Source organism: Lissotriton vulgaris, chromosome 3_1 (assembly GCF_964263255.1).
Source record: "Lissotriton vulgaris chromosome 3_1, aLisVul1.2, whole genome shotgun sequence".
Lineage (NCBI taxonomy): Eukaryota > Metazoa > Chordata > Amphibia > Caudata > Salamandridae > Lissotriton > Lissotriton vulgaris.
The window spans coordinates 223,664,673-223,685,623 of record NC_141689.1 but is presented as its reverse complement, the minus strand read 5'-3'; the positions used below and the strand labels follow the sequence as shown (position 1 = coordinate 223,685,623).

The window sequence follows — 20,951 nt, the reverse complement described above, 5'->3', positions numbered from 1 at the left end:
TGACACAGGGTGACACAACGTTTAGTTATAAAGACCTTAATACACTCAGTGAGCATAATCCCAATTTCCTAATTCTTTAAATTAAAGAACCAAAAAACGGGGAAACAAACAAAACGAGAAGCGAGAGGGGTCCTTTCATGAAGGTGTTTAGGCAGATCGTTCACTTGGCGCGATCTGTGTTTAGATTGCTGGTCATAAATAATTACAAGATATAACAGAATTCGTATTGCCCACAATATAACATATGGAAACTGTATGTGACTACTTCGCTCAGTGTTAACCATTGTGTAATGTACATCAATAGAGACCATGAGGGGGCATGGAACTCTTAATTCATCTTCTCAAGACCGACCCCCAGGGAATGTCATCATTAAGGCCAGTCACATGGCTTGAGAGGCGGTAAACCCACCTCTGCTCCTTTTCAAAAAGTGTTGTTTCTGTTCCCTGATCCAGGTGTTCTATCACAGTCCAATGGATGTCCGTTGGAGAGTGTTTGTGCTCCATGAAATGTGTGGTGAGTTTGGTGTTACTTTTACCACATCTAATGCTACTCCGGTGTTCACAGATTCGGAGTTTTATCATTCTTTTGGTCATCCTGATGTATTTTAGCCCACAGGGACATGTGATCAAATACACGAGATTGCGAGTATTGCAATTCGTGTGTTGTCTTTGCTGCCATGTTTTCCCTGGTTCAAGGTTGAGTGTTTTAGACATCGAGGTGAGTGGACACACACTGCAACTCCCACAGGGATAATGCCCGGTCACAGGTGGTAAACCCCAGGCATTTAGTACACTCGTTTTTATATTTTGTTGTCGTTTCGGGCGTGTATGAACAAGAGAGTCCTTAAGACTCCTGGCTCTCTTATAAGAGAACAGTGGTTTTTCCCATGCGCAATTGTTGGATGTCAAGATTCTCCAGTGTTTCTTGATGCTACGACTCACCATGTTGGATGCTGTATTGTAAGTCGTAACGCATGTCAAAGGTGTCTCTGTTACAGATTCTTTAGGCAAGTCCTCCAAAAGGGCCTCTCGGTTCTGGTTACGTGCCCTCTTATAGCTTTTAGTTAGGAGGTGATTTGGATAGCCCCTCGTTTGTAATTTTTTTGTCAGGTCCTGCGCCTGTTCTTTGTAATCAGAAACCTCACTACAATTCCTCCTAACACGGAGGTATTGACCAAACGGAAGGTTCTCTCTCAGAGGTTGTAGGTGGAAGCTTGAATAATGTAAAAGGTTGTTTTTTGCAGTAGGTTTATAGAAGGTCTTGGACATCAATCGTCTACCTACTCTAGTAATAGTCACATCTAGAAACACAATTTTGGTTCTGTCAAATTCATGTGTGAACTTGAGGTGTGTATCCTGATGATTTAGCCAGGCAAAAAAGGAAATTAATGAATCTTCATCACCCTTCCAAATCAGCAAAACATCATCTATAAATCTTTGCCATAAAATGATGTTGGAAAAATAGGGGTTCGTTGATGGTAAAATGTTCTTGCGTTCGAAATTGAACACGTACAACCCCGCCATTGTGATGTCATTTCTTGTGAGGTCACTTCCAGCGAGGTCACTTCCTCGCTGGACACGTGCAGTGTGACACGTCGTGACATCATGCACTGTGATGGCATGCATCATGATTTCACTTGCATACTGCCTAACCTGGTAAGTTCCCCCACTTCTTTTTTAAGGATTTGTGCCCTGCTAGGGAGGGTACCTTCGATTCTGTGGAAGCATCACACTTTCTCTGAGAAGAACAGCTGGTGGACAGGTTGTTGGCAGGTGGACATGCAGAAGAAAACAGATATGGGTAGGACGAGATGATTCTTGGTCTCTGGTACCTATTGCTGTGCACAGGCTGTAGGGGGTGCCAGTGGTAGGAAGCAAGTCCTGTTGTTGGGGCACCACCAGTCCTAGGGTAGCTCTACCCTACTGGTGGTGTCCCAGTGGCGGACTTCCCTCCCAGGATCAACCAAGGTCAGGAACAAGGAGGGATGGTAGTCCAATCTGGTGGTCCAGGCAGAAGAAGAGGTAGGCCAGGGGCCACCCCAAAAGGACACCCACTGAGGACCTCTTCACTCGGCCCCTGCAGCACTGGGTGCAAGGCAAGGTGGCATCCGTCCAACTGATAGTATACTAGTGAGGGGGTGCTCACCTTAGACCAATGTCCAACTCCATACTTGGCCCAGGTCCCACGCCATGCCCCTTGAGGCCTTAGGTCGCTGGCCTTGTGGGTACTGACAGCATAGAGTTGTTGCCCCAGGTCGAGGCATTTCAAAGCTGCGGCTTGTCAAGTGGATGGTGGACAGTTCAGCAGCAAGGTTTTCCAAAGCCTTCCCCCTCCTAACACACTCAGAACTGAGTACTGTTTGGCCTGGGTCCAAGAGCCATACTCAAATAGAGGGGCATGTAATAACATCCAGACACTAGTTTAAAGGATAAAGTAAGTGAGACTTTAATATTCAACCGCATCCATCGAAGACTTGAGCCAACTCACTCAATTAGAACCCCTCAAGCTTCACGCTCCATGCTGGAACAAGGAACCAAGCCACATCACATTTCTTGCTCTTTACAATTTGAAATATAAATACAGTAGAAATAACACATACATTTCTAAGTACATATGAAGTACAATTTGTCAAATTCCCAAACCTTAACTCCCAAATAATACTACAAATTAACTCCTTACAAAATCTTTGAGATAAACTGGAAATCTCAAGATCTGACACTTTTTGCGTATATGTTCCAAAGATTCCTTTTCCGAAGAAGATCCACTTAAACTTTCTCTTCCACCTGCATCACCACATCTTGACTTAACATGAACTACATGGCTATGAATCCAGAAGCGACCATCATTGTTTTTCACAGTATTCTTGAAAAACTTCACCACAGTCTTTTCATCTGTAACTTAGGCCAGTTTAGACAGCCTACAGGCGCTTTATTTTTATTTTTGTCTCCCACTTTAAATTTAACTGACTTAGCTGATTTATGAGAGTCAACATAAATCTTCCTTTTCCTTTGCAAAGCCAATTCTTTATTCCTCCATGACCAATGTCCTTTATCCAAAATCATCCAGCCAGGACAGATGCTGGTATTGGCGGATCTACCTTTGAATAACTCGAAAGGGGTCTTCCCTGTTGAGGAGTGAGGTGTAAACCTGTAAGCTGTAATTCTATTTTGCAATTCATCCCTCCAATTCAAACTGTGATGATCCTTGCCGGTTGTATACTTTCCTTCAAGGTTTTATTTAACTTTTCTATGGCACCATTGGTCTCGGGATGATAAAGAGAGGCCATTTTTACAATGTTGTCTCTCAGAATCACCTGAGGAACCAACCTCGTCCCTCTAGTAAGAATGTCATTATTAATGGCTAACTCATCACACACCAACGACCAAGGTTTCTCCAGCCTGTTCCCTTCATCTTGGGAAATCATATCCATCACTCTCAACATTTCATTGTCCTTCTTTATCTCCTCTTTCAATGAATCTTCTTTAATGACTCCTAAAATGATTTCACACAGTTTCACATCAAACTCATCCACCAGATCATCTTCTCCATTTTCATCCTCACGTTCCACACTGTCTACTAAATGTGAAGGATAATCTGCTGAAACATTAGTTGCTCCTGGAATATACTCCATAACAAAATCAAATTCCTGAAGTGAAATCAGTAATCTCCGGTTGGTAGAAGAAATTTAGTCCAAACCTTTTTTCTCAAAAATCTCTTTAAGAGGTTTGTGGTCAGACCTGACAATGAATTTGGTACCGCAGACAAATTTCTTGAATTTATTCAATGCCCAGATGATGGCAAGTGCCTCTAACTCGATGGCTGAGTAGTTAAACTCAGCACCTCTTAGATATCTTGAAGCACAAGCGACCAAACACTCTTGAGTATCCCTCTTCTGGATCAGCAAGGCCCTAGTCCTTTCTTACTTGCATCTGTTACAATGTAAGTCCAATCACCTGGTTTGAAAGCCTTTAAATCAGGAGCACTTTTGAGATCCAACTTGACCTTAGCAAATTCTCCTTTGCACACCTTATTCCACACACACTCAGTTTTTTTGCACAGCAAACTTCTTAGATGGCTACATTCCTTATAAACTTGCTGTAAAACTCAGCCATTCCCAAAATAATGCCAGCTCTTCCTTCAAACACAGTTCCTAAAGACTTCAATTGTATCTGCCAGCTCTTTCATCGGTTTGACACCACTCCTAGATATATGGTGACCAATATAATCTACTTCTGTCACTCCAAATCTACATTTGTCAAAACGCAGAGTCAACCCAGCTTTTATTAGTCTCTCTAACATCTTCTCTACTCTCCAATCTTGTTCCTCAATACTCTTACCATAAATCAAAAGATCATCCTGATAACACCTGACACCCTTAATTCTCTTGACCACATCACTCATAATCCTCTGAAATACGGAGGCCACTGACACTAATCCGAAAGGCATCCTTAAAAACTTAAATGCTCCCATAGGATTAATGAAAGCAGTAAGCTCCTGTGAACTCCTATCTAGGGGCACCTGGTGATATGCTGAAGCTAAGTCTCGAGTACTGAAATAAAAAGCACCATCCAATGCTGACACCATTTCATCTATATTTGGTAGTGGAAATTTGTCCGCAACAACTTCCTTATTGAGCGCACATAGATCCACACATAGACAAATTTCATTGTTACTCTTTCTAGCCACGACTATGGGAGCCAACCACTCAGTCACTTCAACTGGCTCAATCACACCAGATTCACACCAAAATCAAGTAATCTGTCAATTTCTTTTTGTACAGACTCTGGTACATCAGTGGAGTCCTCCTCACTATTGCTGCAGTGCGCTTTGCACCTAGCTTCAGTTAAATCCTGTGACTGTAGTCCTCCAAATGTACCAAAGTATTCTTGAATAATTTTCCAAACTTCTTCACATACTTGTTCTCAACATTCTCTATAGACTGCACCTGTACAGGAGGATTACCATTGGGATCTAGAATAATGCCAATGCGTGCTTGGTGAGTCCAACTCAGTAAGTTATCACCCTTCTTTGCCACATAGATCTTAGCATCAGTAAATCTCTCATTGCACTCCATACAAGTCTGAAAGTAACCCAACATTTTTATAAGAGTTCCCCCATAACCTGTTGGTCTTACATAAGTTTTCAGTATTTTTACTTTGCTTTCGAAATTTCTCTCATAGACTCCTTTAGATATACATGTAAGATGAGAGCAAGATTCAAACTTAATTTTTATCTTTACATCTCCTATCTTGACCCATTCGGAAGGATGTTCCAAACCACACACCTCATTCACCTGAAAACATACTTTTTTCACTTAATTTCTGCCATCTCTTTGTTGCAAAAACGACAGTTCTCTGAAAAGTGACCCCTTTTTCCACAATAGTTACAAATCACACTGAGAACAGGACAAAACCTGGCATTAACTTTGTGACCAATCTTTCTGCAGCAATAACACTTCACCTGTGGCTCTCCAGGATTTGTCATGAAAAGGGACGGTGCAGTTACATTTACCATTTTTCTATATTCTTAGTTTAAATTTTAAATAATTTTTTTTAAAATATAATACAAGTCACACCCCACTTAATTTCTATTTTTTCCTACTATACACATTTTATGAGATAATAATACTTTATCATAAATCTCAACAAGTCAAAAATTATTTAAAACAAACTTATGTGTGTGCTTGTCACTGTGGTGGCAAGCTTACTACTGAGAATCTTCTTAACTTTTAAAACCACAGAAGATCCTGATATTTCCGCCTTTTCCTTGAATCAACACGATGAAAAAATTATATTTCCCTTATGTTTGCCTCTGAGATAGCTGCTGCCGGCACCGCACAAACATTTCAGTTACTTTCTTTAGGGATGGCTAAACACTGAGGGATGGAGAAACAGTGAGCAAATCAGTGAGCGGCCATCTTGGTCTGCTCCAAGTTCTGCCTCTTCAGAAATCTTAATTAGGTGGAAATTTTCATGGAGAAGCAAATGATTACTTCAGCCTCCACTGGTTTCATAATCCATTCTCTCCATCTCAGATAATATATTTCATTTTGTTGTGCAGTACTCACAAAGCATTCTGAGTCATGCAGCACTTAGTATAGAAAATGAATAACCTCAGTCATGTAAGCAACGTCACATATTGACCTTGTCAGTAGTTAACGTAGAGGACTAAAAAGCACACTTCATATGTGACTTTACTTAAGTTAATCAAAATATTTGTCATTCTTTCCCTTGTAGAGAGAGCATGATGGTTTTGACATGCATAGCCTTTTGTATAGGCAACCATATTAAGGTAGATGTAATAGGGCTATTCTATTTTAGTCAACTGGTAAGAGTATGTTGATATTGTGATATAACATTTTGTAAGGTGTTAATAGTCAAATAGAGATGAATCAGTGCATAAACTCTAAATGCATTATACATGATTCTTTACAATATCAAACCAAACAAAGACCGATCAAGACTCTAGTTATCGTAGCAAGACCAAGCTCAACGCCTCAGCCGAAAGTGTGGGGAGCAGAAAACAAGTATCAGAATGCAAAATATGAAGTTAGAAATATTTTTAGACCTTTAAAAAAAATAAAAAACAGTGTTGACTGGTTTTCAAAGCATTATATTTTTTCCAAAGACAGAGCTCAAGGTAAGAGGCTTTTGAACATCCTTTCTCTCTGGGCCCATCGTGGTGTACACATCCAGACAGGAACAAAATGACATTGTAATGGCTAATATTAAAAATCAACACCATGAACACCATTTGCACTGGATGTGGAACTGCACACAAGTTTTCTAAACAGTAGAGTCAGCATCAGCATCAGCCCCACAGCATAATTACCATCCAAGGCTCTCTGGATGAGTCAGGTTATGCGAGAAATTGACAGACAGAAACAATAGTAATTTGTGTGGGTGACCAGCTACCCCACCTCTGAATGAGATAGAGAGGTGGCCACTAAATACAACTCCATGTTGCTATAAAAAAAAGTTTATGATCTAACGTTTAGTGGAGTGGAAGGGGGTTTGACATGCTGCCCTATGAAGATGTAACATCCTTGCAGTGGCACCTAATGTGACAAATTCTCCAAGTGAAGAAAACTCTTGTGTTAGTAACAAGCACTACTGACCGGAGCATGGCAGGAAATCTATTATGGTCATTCACTTGGAATTTGACACAACCCCATATTTACAAACAGATGGATACCTGGGTTTGCACCAAAATGGTGCATATGCCTGAGACTGGAGTGATGAGGAGAAACGGCTTTAATCATCCTTGTTAGTTCCTTTTTGGCATGCGTGCTGCATTATGCAACACACATGTAATAGCCTCATAGAATAGTTTTTACGCAGGAAGGTACCGCTTCCTGCATTATTTATACTGACCACAGCACAGATACCCTTGCACTATGTCACAAGGGTGCCTGCGTGTGCTCTAGGTAGCACAATGTGTGTTAGCGCATGGAGAGAGCAGAACTGCACAAATCCTTTGAACATATGGTGCAGTTCTGCTCTTTTCAGGTGACACAACACTGCAGAGCAACTTTGCTTGCTGTGCTGTGTTGCAACACCTCTTTATAAATATGCTCCTAAGTGTGAACAGAGGGAGAAGATCAGTAGATGTTATGTTGAGGGCATACATTTGTTTTGAACCTGGGAGGGATCAGAAACATGTTGCCAGGAAATGTTTGCATGACTTACACTGCCAGGAAATGTTTGCATGACTTAACACTACAACACAGATTTACTAAATGTTTAATTGTCCTTGCATCACACAAGGCTATGCAAGGAAAAGCAAAGGCTCATGTAAGGTTTACTAAAAAATACAAGGAACAATTTGAGGCACCTTGCATGACTTTGTAAAGATATTGAACTCAATACAGTGGCTTACTCTGCATTACATTACATTTCGTAGTGGTAGGCGTTCCATGAAAGGGACATTGCAATGCACCCACTCCTCAAATTTAATGTATTCCCAGATTCATTGAAATCAGTAAACCTGGTATTGCACCAAAATGGTATGGCAAACTGACCATGGTGTATCTAGTAGAAATATGCTTATTTCTCAAAATCCAGTGCTTAATTTGTGTCAGTGGTTTCCAGTGCTTAGCACCCGCACCTATTTATCAGGGCCGGGTCTACACTGCAACTCCCAACTCACATCAATGACACAACTGCACTGCAGTCTGCACGTCATGTGTCAAATATAATTAAGCCTGACTTACTGCAGTATTGTTCACACTCATTTGCAGTTTCCAGACTCCCTCAGTGAAGAAGTGTTGCTGTGCTGTTGAAAAAGTGAGCCTGATACGAAATCCATTTCCTTGTATGGGAATCAATTTGCCTTCAGTTCACTGTTGCCGGTGGGTGGGCCTGTATTTGATTCTATGGGGGTAAGGGGCTGCGGCAGCTTTTTTCATTCCATGAACCATGCCTTAGCACACACGCACCGCATGAGTCACCACCAGTTAGCATGAAGTTGAGGCGGGCACTTTGAAGTAGCAGCATACTTCTTAATGAAGGCATTGCCACCAGCAGTAATCAGTAAGTAATTAAATAAACCAGCTGTGCTTTTTTTTGCCCATGGTGACGATCATCGAGTCAGAAGCACAAGCAATCATGCCTCTGGTGCTGGGCAGGACACAGTGTGCAATGCTCCGACCCCCAGGCCAGGAGTTTGAAAGGGCAGGGCCTTGGCCATAATCACTTCCACTTTCTATGTGTTATACATTCTGCGTCATGCATAGAAAGAGGAAAATGCCTCCTAGGGTTGTTTTTGTGCAAGGAATACTGCACCAGCTCAGGTAGACAGCTGAAGAGAATAATAGTCACTAGATATGCCACTGTTCAGATCTCTCTTGTTCATGCAGTGCAGCAACTTTTCTTGGTTCCCTCGGTTGTGTGAACATTTAGCAAATATTCCCCTACATGTTTTGCCTATCTGAAAACTACTCCTTCGTTATGTTCACTTACCATTCTATGCATTCTCTGTCCCAGCATCTTGTAAAGGGGTGGGGATTGGTGGGGTGGGGATTGGTGGGGTGAGGAGTGTCCTCATTGTCACAATCCTTCTTTTCTGGGACATGTACAAAAACCTGCTTGGTTGTGATATTAAGCGACATTGTACATATGTAAATGATTTCACAACATATTTCCAGTTTGCAGTCCCTCCACTTGTGTAAATACAGCTAAGTCTACATCAGAGCCTTGGTCAAAAGTACTAAAATGGACAGGGCGCGCGACGCGGTGGACAAGATGGCCACGCCCTCTTGAGCTCCGCGATCCAGGCGGCGCTTTCTTTACGAAGGATCCGTTTCACTGCACAAACGGCGGATTACAGCGTCGGAAATGCTCCCCTGCTGCTGGTTATGCTTTGCCACCTCTAACATGCATTTTTTCATATAGAAAAATACGAAAAAACGTTTTTCTCGAAAAAGGCCGCCATTTTGATTTTTTTCTTCACTCGTTTTTTTTCTAAAACGAGCTATTTTTCTTCATTTTCCTGAATTTGGCCTTCTTGCTTCTTTTGTTTTCCATCCACTGTTGTGACTTCAGGACACTTTCTCTGACTAATTTATGGATGTTTCCTGGATGTATTTTTTACCTCAGCATCATTCTTCAAGGTGCGTCACCAACTTATGAGGGAATTCCCTTGATTCTCATATTTGCGCTACCTTTCTTTTGCTGTTTGCTGAATCCTGATGCGCCTAATCCTTTTTTAGGGTGCTTTTTGCTTCACTGTTGTGGCTTTTTGGGTCAATTCTTCGCTTATGCATCCAGGTGGGCTGCCTTCTCTCTCCTCCTACACTGGTCCTCTCCACATTCGCCATAATGGAGCACGCACACTACTCAAAAGCATCCAACACAACCTCTGCTACTCGCAAGGACTCTGCCTCCTCTGGTAAGCGCCTCAAAAAAGATCCCCCTTCTCCCTCCAAGTCTCCACTTTCAGTTACTCTTGAAGATATCATGGAGGAACTATGCCTCATTCGCCTTTTTATGGCGGACACCACTACCAATCTACAGAGATTGGACGATAAATGGTCCAACCTGGACAAGAGGGTATACGATGTTGAACAACAAATTAGTGATGCTCAAGGCGTTGTTGCCAAGGTTGCTAGCCTCACTAAGGAAGTTCAAAAGCTCAAGAAATCCTCTGAGGATTTGGAGAACCATAATAGGTGCAATAATCTGCGTATTTATGGCGTTCCGGGGAATTCGGAAGGGTCGGACATCATCCAATTTTTGACGTTACAAGTCTTACCTATCATTGGACTGCCTAAGCATCTGGATGTGAACACTCAATGGGCGCATCATCTTTGTCCCAAAAATTCTTCTACTTCTTCAAAGCCCAGAGGCATTATTTTCTTCTCTACTCTGACCTCATGACTATTCTTTATTCTGCCAAACAGCACAAGTAGCTACTATGGTCTGGTCACAAACTTTTTTTCACTCAGGATGTTTCAAAGCTGACTGCTGAACGTCGCAAGGAGTTTTTGGACTTACGACCTACGCTTCGATCCATGAATGCTAGATATGGCCTCATTCACCCTTGCTTTTTCAAGGTTACCTACAAAGAAAAAACTTTTATCTTCGATGACCCAGCAGACCTTCGCAAATTAATCCACACCCATAAAGAAGATTTCATGGAACACAGCAGTCCTTAATCTCTCAATGTCTTTGTTCATTGTTTTATAAATTTCCGTCATGTTGTTCCTCATTGTAATATTTTTTTTGTTCTTCTACCTTGTTTTTTAGGTCTCCTCTCCAAGTGTTTTGGTACTTTCTTCCCCTCAATGTGCTGTTCTGTTGTACGTTTCATGCATCCCAGTACGCTGCCTTCCCTTCACAAATGTTTGGTAAGTCTCCTTCATTTGTTTTACATCGTCGTGTTTGGTCTCCCATTCCATTTTTCTTTCTTTCCTTCATTCCTGTATTCAATGTGCTTGAGACCATGCATTTGACATTCTCTTTTACTGTGCAGTCGTCTTTTCTTGCTGCTCCCGCTCTCACTTTATTGTTCTACATGTTTTCGTCCTGCATGGCTGAAGCCTTTTGGTTTTTTGCCATCCTTCTCTCGTCTCTTTATCTCAGAGGAGTTTCGATCTCCCACTCCTCTTTTCATCCCTCCATTCTCTTTCCCTTTCTTTCTTCATGGCATTCTTGATGTATTTCTGGTTTCCTCTTTCTATTTTCCTTTGTTTTTAATAATCAGACAAAGATCCCTACCTTTCTAAGAATTATCAGCCCATCTCCTTAATCAATACGGACTGCATAATTTAGGCCAAAATGTTAGCTTCCCAATCGACTACTTTTGTTCCGGACCTCATCAACATTTATCAGTCCGGCTTTGTTAAAGGCAGGTCTATTACGGATAATTCTAGAACTCTCCTTAATATTATTCACCTCGCCTCCAAAATGAAAACCCCTCTCGCCGCCATCACCCTTGATGCTGAGAAAGCTTTTGATAGGGTAAATTGGGATTTCATGTTTGGGGCCCTTCGCTGGCATGGTTTTAGTCCTGATATTATTAAACTTATTCACTTATTATATTCGGCCCCCTCTACATCTATTTGGGTTAATGGTGTTCAGTCAACTTTCTTTCGTTTCATAGAGGCACTAGACAAGGCTGTCCTTTGTCTCCCCTTCTCTTTATTTTAGTATTAGAACGTTTCCTTGAAAACATTCGGTGTTTCACATCTTATTCCGGTTTTGTTTATAAAACGTTAGATATCAAATTCACAGCATATGCTGATGATATTTTACTTTATATCTCTAAACCTGCCACTTCTTTACCTGCACTTTTTTCTTTACTTACTGAATATTCCTCAGTCTCTGGATATAAGTTGAATATTGATAAGTCTGAAGTCTAACCTCTTAACAAATACTGTCTTTCACATATGTTTCATGGTTCCGGTTTTGAATGGAACCCTACGAGCATTAAATGTTTGGGTGTCCAATATGCCACCTCTATCAAAGACACCATCAAAATTAATCATAAAGATATTCTTTCCAAGCTTTCTGCTTTCATAGAACGATGGTCCCCTCTATTCTTTTCATGGTGGGGAAGATTGGCAACTATTAAAATGATGCTTCTCCCCATTATTAATTTCTATCTTTCTATGCTGCCTATTTCTCTCCCTGCCTATTTTTTCACACTTATCAATCGCATCTTTGATCGTTTCCTTTTTAATAATTGTAAATCCATGATATCCCTGTCTCGCCTTCAGCAACTAAAACATTTAGGAGCTGTAAATTTTCCCAACCTCGTTCGTTTTCATTCTTCCTTCACCTTAAAACAAATCTGGCCATTCCTCGCAGACTCGTCCTCTCCCCCTATCACTGCATGGAATGCCCTAGAGCTAGCTCAGCTTTCGCCTTTCCCTTTCCTCGCTGCTACCCATTTATCTCAACCCCCAAACCGGTTTCCAGGGCACTTTCCCTCTCATTGTTTCGCTCCTCTTTTTCTCAAGCGCATTTACACTCAATTATCCCGGTATGGTATAATCATTCTCTGAAGATCAATAACAAAGCCCTCTCTGGAAAGAATGGATCGACAAAGGTATTATGTATGCAGATGAGCTCTTCGTTAATGGTTCCTTATTGGATTTCTCGACCATATACTCCTCCTTTCAAATATCCAATACATATTTTCCCCCGTTTCCTGATTTTAAAATAGCCCTATCTACCCTCACCTCATACCACACTACCTTATTTGATACTGCCCCGCCTGACTCTACTCCATTAGATTTTACCACCCCACACAAAGCTGCTACCATTTATAGGATCCTCTCCCGTTCTACTCCAGATCGCCCTAAATCCAAACCTGAACTTGCTTGGGAAAAGGATCTAACTCAGGATTTTTCCTTTCCTATTTGGGAGTCCATCTGGTCTAAAATTCACACTGTATCTCGTTCAGCTAGCACCACTCAGACTCTTTATTTTTTTTATAATCGACTTTTTCTTACTCCCTCCGACCTTTTCAAGTTCAAAGTCCTAGACTTCTGTCACTGTTGGTCATGCCCTCATCCTAATGGTACTCTGTTTCATATGTCTTTTCATTGTCCCTTGGTCAAATCCCTTTGGCAACAAAAATGGTGCAAGCTAAATGAGATTTTAAGCTCCAATCACACTTTTGATATTGTTCATATTTTTCTAGGTGGTTCCTCTCCTATTTGGAATGTTTCATATTCTGTTCATAAATTTATAGACTTGTTCATAGCCATTTCTTTGCGGATTATTACTATATTACTACGAACTGGAAGATTCCGAAAAGATCTCTTATACCGCATGGTGGAATTTATTATGTCATCATCACAGACTTGATTGTGCCCATGCTACGACTATCTCTCTTTTAATTAAAAGAGATTTGTTATGGTTACCCTTAACTGATTTTCTTTCCAGACATGTATCCTAATATGCAGCATCTGTTCCTTTTAACTTCCTTTTTTCTTTATATTCTCGTATTTTCGTTTCCCATTTACTCCACCTTTCTTTTCTCTCTTCTTCCTTTTTCTTTCCTCTATTTCTCTCTTTCTCTATTCCAAAAAGTTTTAAAAAGCATTTTCCCTCAGTATATACGTTATGTTTCCCTTTTTGGGATTCTTTGTTTTATATTTCACATTCATATTGTATCATCCCATCTTTTCAATTTTTCTTATTGATTGTGCTTTTGTACTAATGTTTTACTTGGCATGTTTGATTCAATAAAGCTTTCTAAACTTAAAAGTACTAAAATGTTCTTATTCTAAGATAAGATTTTTGTTGTTACATCAGTTGCGTCTCCTATTATTGCTTAGTGATGGGGCGTGCAGGAGGAAATACATTCAAGAACGAAATGTGCAACAAAAAATAATTAAAGTCACACACCTGCCGCTCTGACTGCCACCGTCTCCCTTCTCTCCACCGATGCTGCACTCCGACTGTGCATGCTCTACGATGCAAAATCCTAGTGTTCCTCTCATGCAGAGAACACAATTCCCAGCATGAGAAAAGCACTGGGATTGGTCTGAGTTGCTTCATTTGCCGCTAAGAGCCCTTGGTGTTTTTCCAACCTGACTGTGCAACACAGCCGGGTTGGACAAACTTAAGTGCACTTGTGTCTTTTGCCAGCCTAGGCAGTCGGCCAATCACAGAGGCGCACCTAAAAGTGCTCACCACTCCTCTCCTTGCCATGCCTCTCCAACAGGACGACCCACCGAAGATTCACATTGTTAGCTGTTAGGCATAAATAAAATGATAGTAAAATGCTTTTAATATTATTTTATTTTTCCTCTTTTAGCAGGGGGTTGGCGCTCCTCTGTTCATAGGGAATTGATTGCCTGTTGATTTTTTCACAAACAAGAATAATGTTAATGGGGAGGACTGGGTTATGTATGTGATAAGTTATTTGTCTATTTTAACTGACGTTGTTCATTCTCTTTGATTTTGCGTCCTCATACCCAGCTTTTAATCATCAGAACTTCAAATGGAAACAGATAGAGACTCATTGGCTTGCTACCAAAATATTTCTAATTTGTATTTACGAGTCAGGTTGCAAAAAATAACAAAAGCAATGAAATACATTATAATAAAGCAATAGGACTTTTAGACAAGTAAAGGAAAGAGTGTTCATATTGGCTGGTCCACAGAGTCTGTGAATGTGTCAGATGATACCATAGAATCTTACTTCCTTAGAAAACTCCTATGATCTGAATGGCAGTGTGATATTCAATGTAGCAATATATGTTTTCTGCATAGTATCCAGAGATTTGTTACCTTCTTATGAACCTTACTTTCTGTGCACTGTGACGCTACCATTCAGTATGTGCTCTGTCCCTAAAACAGTGCTGTAAAATTGCCTTTGCTGTATGGAAAAACCCATGTTTATAAATGATCTAAGTCGTCCTTTAAGTATTTTTAAGAGTGACTTAGGGCAGAGCATGTTGGGAAGGCAAACATGCCATGTTTGTCCCTGAATCTTTCACACTGTGAAGCTGCTCTGAGGCCAGAATCACTGAACATTAGATGCAGATGAAATTCTGCAAGGGTTATGACATTCCCAGGGAGAAAAGGTGTAAGGGAAGGAGAAATGTAGCACACAATCATATTGTCTTTGCAAAACATCAGGATTGACATAAGGCCTGATTTAGATGTTGGCAAGTGGGTTATTCTGTCACGGTGGTGACGGATATCCCATCCGCTGAAATATAAATTCCATTTTGTGCAATGGGATTTATATTTCAGCCGATGAAGTATCTGTCACCATTGTGACGCCGTAATCCATCTGCCAAGATCTGAATCAGACCCATAGTTACAGCTAGAATACAGCATGGTACAGAATGCACATGATTATAGTGCTTAAAAGGCCTAAAATATTAAAACAGTCAATAATTAAGATGTGAGCTTGAATAAAATACCTGGGAAGTATCAAACGAGTAAGATAACACCAAACATTGACAGGACCCAAAAAGTACCTGAATACTCTTTTTTTAGCGCTGGGATACTTACGGGTGACTACGCGCTCTATAAAATTAAATAATAATAATAATAATAATAATCAGTGATCATCGCCAGTAGAAATTTGGCTCCAGAGAAACAGGCTGTGCAAACATACATAACTTTCTTAGAGATACAGTGGAGGAGAAAACGACAAAGAAATACAAAATGCAGGTGGGAGGAAAACAACAAAGAGTGCAGTGGCTACCTAAAACAATTCTGTGATGGTTTGAGATGCAGCTGGATTGTAAATCATTCTCTTCCGATGAGGAACCTGACAGTCTGGTCTTCTCTGGTCCAGTCTCTAACTGTCTAGGGGCCAGATGTAGGTAGCCCAAAATACTGATTTATTGAGCATTTGGGATGTAGGAGACAGAAAATCGTCCGAATCGGTAAATATACCGAATCGGTAAAGTTACCGAATCGGTAAATATTCCGAATCAGTAAATTTACTGAATCAGTAAATTTACCGAATCGCAACGGTTTGCGAATCGGTAAATTTACTGATTAGGTAAATTTACCGATTCGGGAAAATACCGATTCGGTAAATAAGAAGTGGCAAAAATGAAAATTGAGATGTAGGTAAGCTCTTAAATACCGAATTTGCTTGAAATTCGGTATTTAGGAGTCGGTATTTACCATGGATTGAAATAAGGTGGTAACCAGGTGCAGCCTATAAAAAAGGACCCAAAATGCAATACTGTGTACACAATGGTGGCATTCTATGTCATTGCGAGACGGCTACGGCTACAGGAGGAAGGAGAGAGGGAATGGCAGAGACAGGAGCAGGTCTACAGACAGAGGATCACCTTGTTCATGCTCACAGAGGCAGAGATTCTCCAGAGGTACAGTTTGGACCCAGACACCATCTTGGACCTTATCAGGGACCTCCAACCGCTGTTGGAGCACACTACCTCAAGGGCACCCGCTATTCCACCCCACGTGCAGGTGCTGTGCAGCCTACACCTGCTTGCGTCTGGGAGCTACCAGAGTGTGGTTGCTGCGGTAGGTGGGGTGACCCAGAGCAGCCTGTCACGCTTTTTCCACAAATTCCTTGACGCCATGTTACAGAGGATGGACCATTATATGTCTTTCCCTGCAACCCATGCTGAACTGCTCCAAACGAAAACTGACTTTTACCTGATGGCGCATTTCCCCAATATCATTGGCTGCATTGATGGCACCCACATTCCCATTTGTCCCCCTGCTGCCACCGAATACATATATGGGAATCGTAAGTCCACCCACACCATCAATGTGCAGGTGATCTGCAATGCCAAGTGCGCCATCACTGACCTTGTGGCAAAATTTCCTGGGAGTACCCATGACTCCTTCATATTTCAAAACAGCGGTATCTATGCACGGCTGACAGCAGGGGAATTTGGCGAAGGATACCTCCTAGGTAAGACACAGTGTGCAACCCCATTAACACCTATTGCAGTAAGAAGTACATGTATGCATGTGAGTAATGTATTCCCATTTCCTTTTAGGGGACAGTGCATATGCCCTCCGATCCTTCATCCTCACCCCCTACCTCAACTTCTCAACACTAAGCCAAAGGAGATATAACAGGGCCCACAAGAGCACAAGAAATATTGTGGTCCGTACCTTTGGTATATGGAAGAGCAGGTTCAGGTGCCTGCACAAGAGTGGAGGTGCCCGGCAGTATACCCCCATGACCTGCTGTAAAATCATTGCTGCCTGGGCTATGTTGCACAACCATGCTGTGAAGAAGGGCACTGAGGTGGAGTTGTCAGACTTTGAGGATCATGACGACGAGATTGCTGTGCCTGAAACAAAACCTGCTGGAGTGTCAACACCAAGTGATGGCAGATACAGACATGAGGAAATTACACGCAACTATTTCTGAGTAAGTAATGAGACACAGACAGGTTGTGTTATGGGACCAACGTATTTTAATGGTGCCACAACATTCAAGCACTTAAGTGCAACAAAATAAACATCATACACGTGGGGACTGTATGTCCCAGGTTACTTCACCCATGACCGGTAATGTCACTTGTGGCCGCGCTTCCCTGAGCCACTAGGGGGTTGTTCGCTTTGTTCAGCGAGCCCAGCAGCCTCAGCTTGGTGCCTGGTACTCCTCCGTGTCTCCACAATAGTGCTTGCCATGCTGCTCCGGCTACTAGTGTCTTCAGCCTCTGCCACGTCCAGGCCAGGATTCTGTGCTGTTTGGGTAATCCACATTGCCTCTAGTGCACTCGTCATTCTGGCCATGCCCCTGGTGACATCAGCTGTATTCTGTGTCAAAGCCTCCTGCATATATATTCCCCTCCTGCATAGCAGGGATGTGGCAGTGGCCAAGCGATTGATGGCCGTATTGTGGGCATGGGCATCCCTGCGCCTTGTGTGTGACAGACTTCCAAGTTTGGAGCATAGCTGCATACTTGAGTTGCTCATCTGCTGCATTCCTGCTGCCACATCCGTATTTGCTTAGGCAACCTCTTTATTTGACTCCACAATGTCTCTCATGCCCTTCCCCATGTCTCCTATTTGCACATTCAGGGCTAAGAGTTGGCGTTGGCAGGCTTGGATGGATTTGCCCTGCATCCTTTGAATGCGCACCATGCTCCCCTCCAGCCCACGGAACACAGTGCCCTCACCAAGTCCACCTGCACTGCTGGGTCTGCGTTGTCTTCTGCGAGCAGTGACTGTCTCATTTGTGGACTGCAGTGCTGCTGAACTCACATCTACGGTGACTTGAGCCTCACCCTCACCCTCTGCTGCCCCCATTAATGGTAGTGGGGCCACAACACGCCTCCTGGCTGGTGGGCTTGCAGGAGTGGACTGGAGCAGTGATGGTGAAGTTTCTGGTGAGAATACCAAGGGAGGGGATTGGGAAAGCTGTGGGGAGTGCAGCAACTCTGGGGTCTGTACAGTGTCATCTTCATGGGAGATGCCAGTCGTGTCACCTTCCTCCTGCGAGGCTTGCACTTGGCTTGGACCTGCTTCCTCACTCTCCTCCCTCGCTGGTGCAGTCCCTTCTGTGTCAGTGGGTCAACTGCCTGTTTTGGCCCCCAGGTATAAATAAGCGTATATCAACTGAGTGCTACTGTGTCACAGTCACTACAATAAATGCTTTACACATTTCACTTTCTTTTATCTGCATTCAGTTCACTAACTTGCTGATGTCTGCGCTGTTGCACATGGTCTTACATTTGCTGACTACATTTCCCATAATGCATTGCTCCTGTATAGAGATAGCAGTACTGGACTGGAGTTTGCTTGTCCACAAAGGGTATAGGGAAGCATGTTGGTATGGGCTGTTAGGCAGCACATGCGTCTTACCTTTTTTTGTTGCAGCTCTGGCTGAGCTGTCCACATCTCCCAGTCCGCAGACGCTGTCTGCCTCAATAGGTGAGGCCACCAGCTCCTCCAGGTCAGTCAGGGGGGGCACTGTGTTCCTGCCTCCACCGGTTAGGCCTCCCTGCTTGTGGATATCAGCCATTTTTTTCTTGGTGAGGCTCCTGAGGTCATAGAATATTTTTTTGAGATCCTCAGTATTCCTGGTTGTGACTCCCACAACATTCACTTCTTCAGCAATTGCCAGTCACATTTTTTTTTGGCAGACTCGGGAACAGTGAGGGAGTGCCTGCCAAAAAGTTTGTTGTGCACCCTCACTACCTCCTCCACAAGTACCTGCAGCTCCATGCTGCTGAACTTTATTTTCCTCTTTCTTTCTGCCTTCTGGCTTTCACTGCTGCTTGCCACTTTTCAGTTGGTAAAGTTTCAGTAAACTCTCCCTGCTGCTCTGTGACTCTGCTCAGCTCAGACTGCCTCTCCATTACCTTCTGATTAGTTGCAGCTGCCTGCGTAGCCACTTCCTGGTAGGGAGGGGGAGGGTGGTAGCACCTGATTGGCTGTTTTCTTAAGTTTCACTTTTGCTTGCTTTCCGATTCGGAATTTACCGAATCGGTATTTACCTAATCGGTATTTAGGGGACGCTCTGCTGAATCCTTCCTACCTACCGGGACCCTGTGCTTTGCTTTTTGTTCTTTGTGCTGCGCCTCGCGGTACCCGCTTCGCGGGTCCCGCTTCGTGGTGTGTGCTGCTACAGGACTGTGGACCTAGGGAGTGCTGGCCCTTGGAGTCTGTTGTGGGCGTGTGGGTTGTAGCAGGGCTGCGAGCAGCGGGACCTGGACTGCATCTCCCAGGAGTCCTCGCTAGCCCAAACCGGTATCACCTGGGCCGCTCTCCCTGCTTGCCCCGCCCCATTAACCAAGGTCCCTATATCAACCAATCGTCACTCCCGCTGCGTGGGAGCGCGCAGGAGCGTCCCGGGAGAAGCCCGGGACAAGGGCGGGCCGTCTGTGGCCGTCAGGGGCTGCAGGAGGCTGGGCTGGGCCCACTCTCTAACATCCAGCGTCATCTATCGGCCCTATTACTGTAAGGTTCATTGAGCTGCCATTCTGAGGAGTTTTTATCATACAGACTTTAGTACAAGTTCCTTTTCTTTCCGAGTGGTCCTGTTGCGGTTTATAGCATCCTTGCTCAATCCTTGTGCTGCAAATACCGCTAAACATGTCTTCACCTCCAACTACCCCTTCATTGAATCCCCTTCCGCCCCCGGTAGGGTTTGCCATTCTGGATCCTTTAGACAAGTACTTCTCTAGGGCTACCCGTGATATCGATAGAGAGATTGCCCTAGCTGAGAGACGCGCTGAGCGCAGGCAATCTATCGAACTCCTTAAACTTCCCCTAGAGAAGCAGGCACCCTCATCTCCACCCACAACCGAGCCAGACTTGATTGTTGGTCCACCCTTGAAAAAGCCCCATGAAATATCCATGTCACCCAGCCTGGTTAGGGTGGAAAGTATATTAGGTTTACACTTCCAGACCGGAAACGAGCTACCGGTCGCAGTCTCTACTAACATACCTCCCCCCACGCCTACCCAAAATTTCACTTCTACTAACGAGGGAACTATTGCGTTATCAGGCGTGCTACCCCACGCAGCTCCTAAAAATCCCCATACTAAAAGGAAAAGGATCACCAGTCCCCAAAAAGGCTGTCACCCTAAACCCCTTAAGAAAATTAGGAAACTTGGAATTGGAACAGGAGTGGGAGCTTCTCATAAGTCCAAAGGGGCTGGTTTGGGCGGGGCTCAGGCTGTCAAGGGTGGGGTGGCCTCTGGAGATCCACTATGTAATCAAAGTGACACTCTGGCGATGGCTTCTGCCGAGACTGTATCCCCAGATACACCCTTACTCATGCAGATATAGAAATTGATGAAATCCCTACTGACCCCTATTGTAGAACGAGTGAAAAGGATAGCGGAACGTTTGGGCAGTTCTACCGATTCGGTATTTCCCATTCATTCCTATGGGCCTTTTGGCCCATAGGAATGAATGGGAAATACCGATTCGGTAAATACCGATTCGGTAAATTCTGAAAGTCAGATTCCGATTTTTACCGAATCGGTAATTAATAACGATTTTTATCTACATCTCATTTAACGATTCATGAA

The 20,951-nt window shown here is 43.0% G+C and overlaps 1 long non-coding RNA gene across 1 annotated transcript in view; it reads right to left on the bottom strand.

The window, feature by feature from the left end:
- Positions 1-13,933, bottom strand: part of LOC147726229 (uncharacterized) — a 376,355-nt gene extending 362,422 nt beyond the window's left edge. Inside the window, exon 1 of the long non-coding RNA XR_015309421.1 lies at positions 13,858-13,933. This is a non-coding gene — a long non-coding RNA (uncharacterized LOC147726229). The remainder of the gene's footprint in view (positions 1-13,857) is intronic.
- Positions 13,934-20,951: the final 7,018 nt, after the last annotated feature.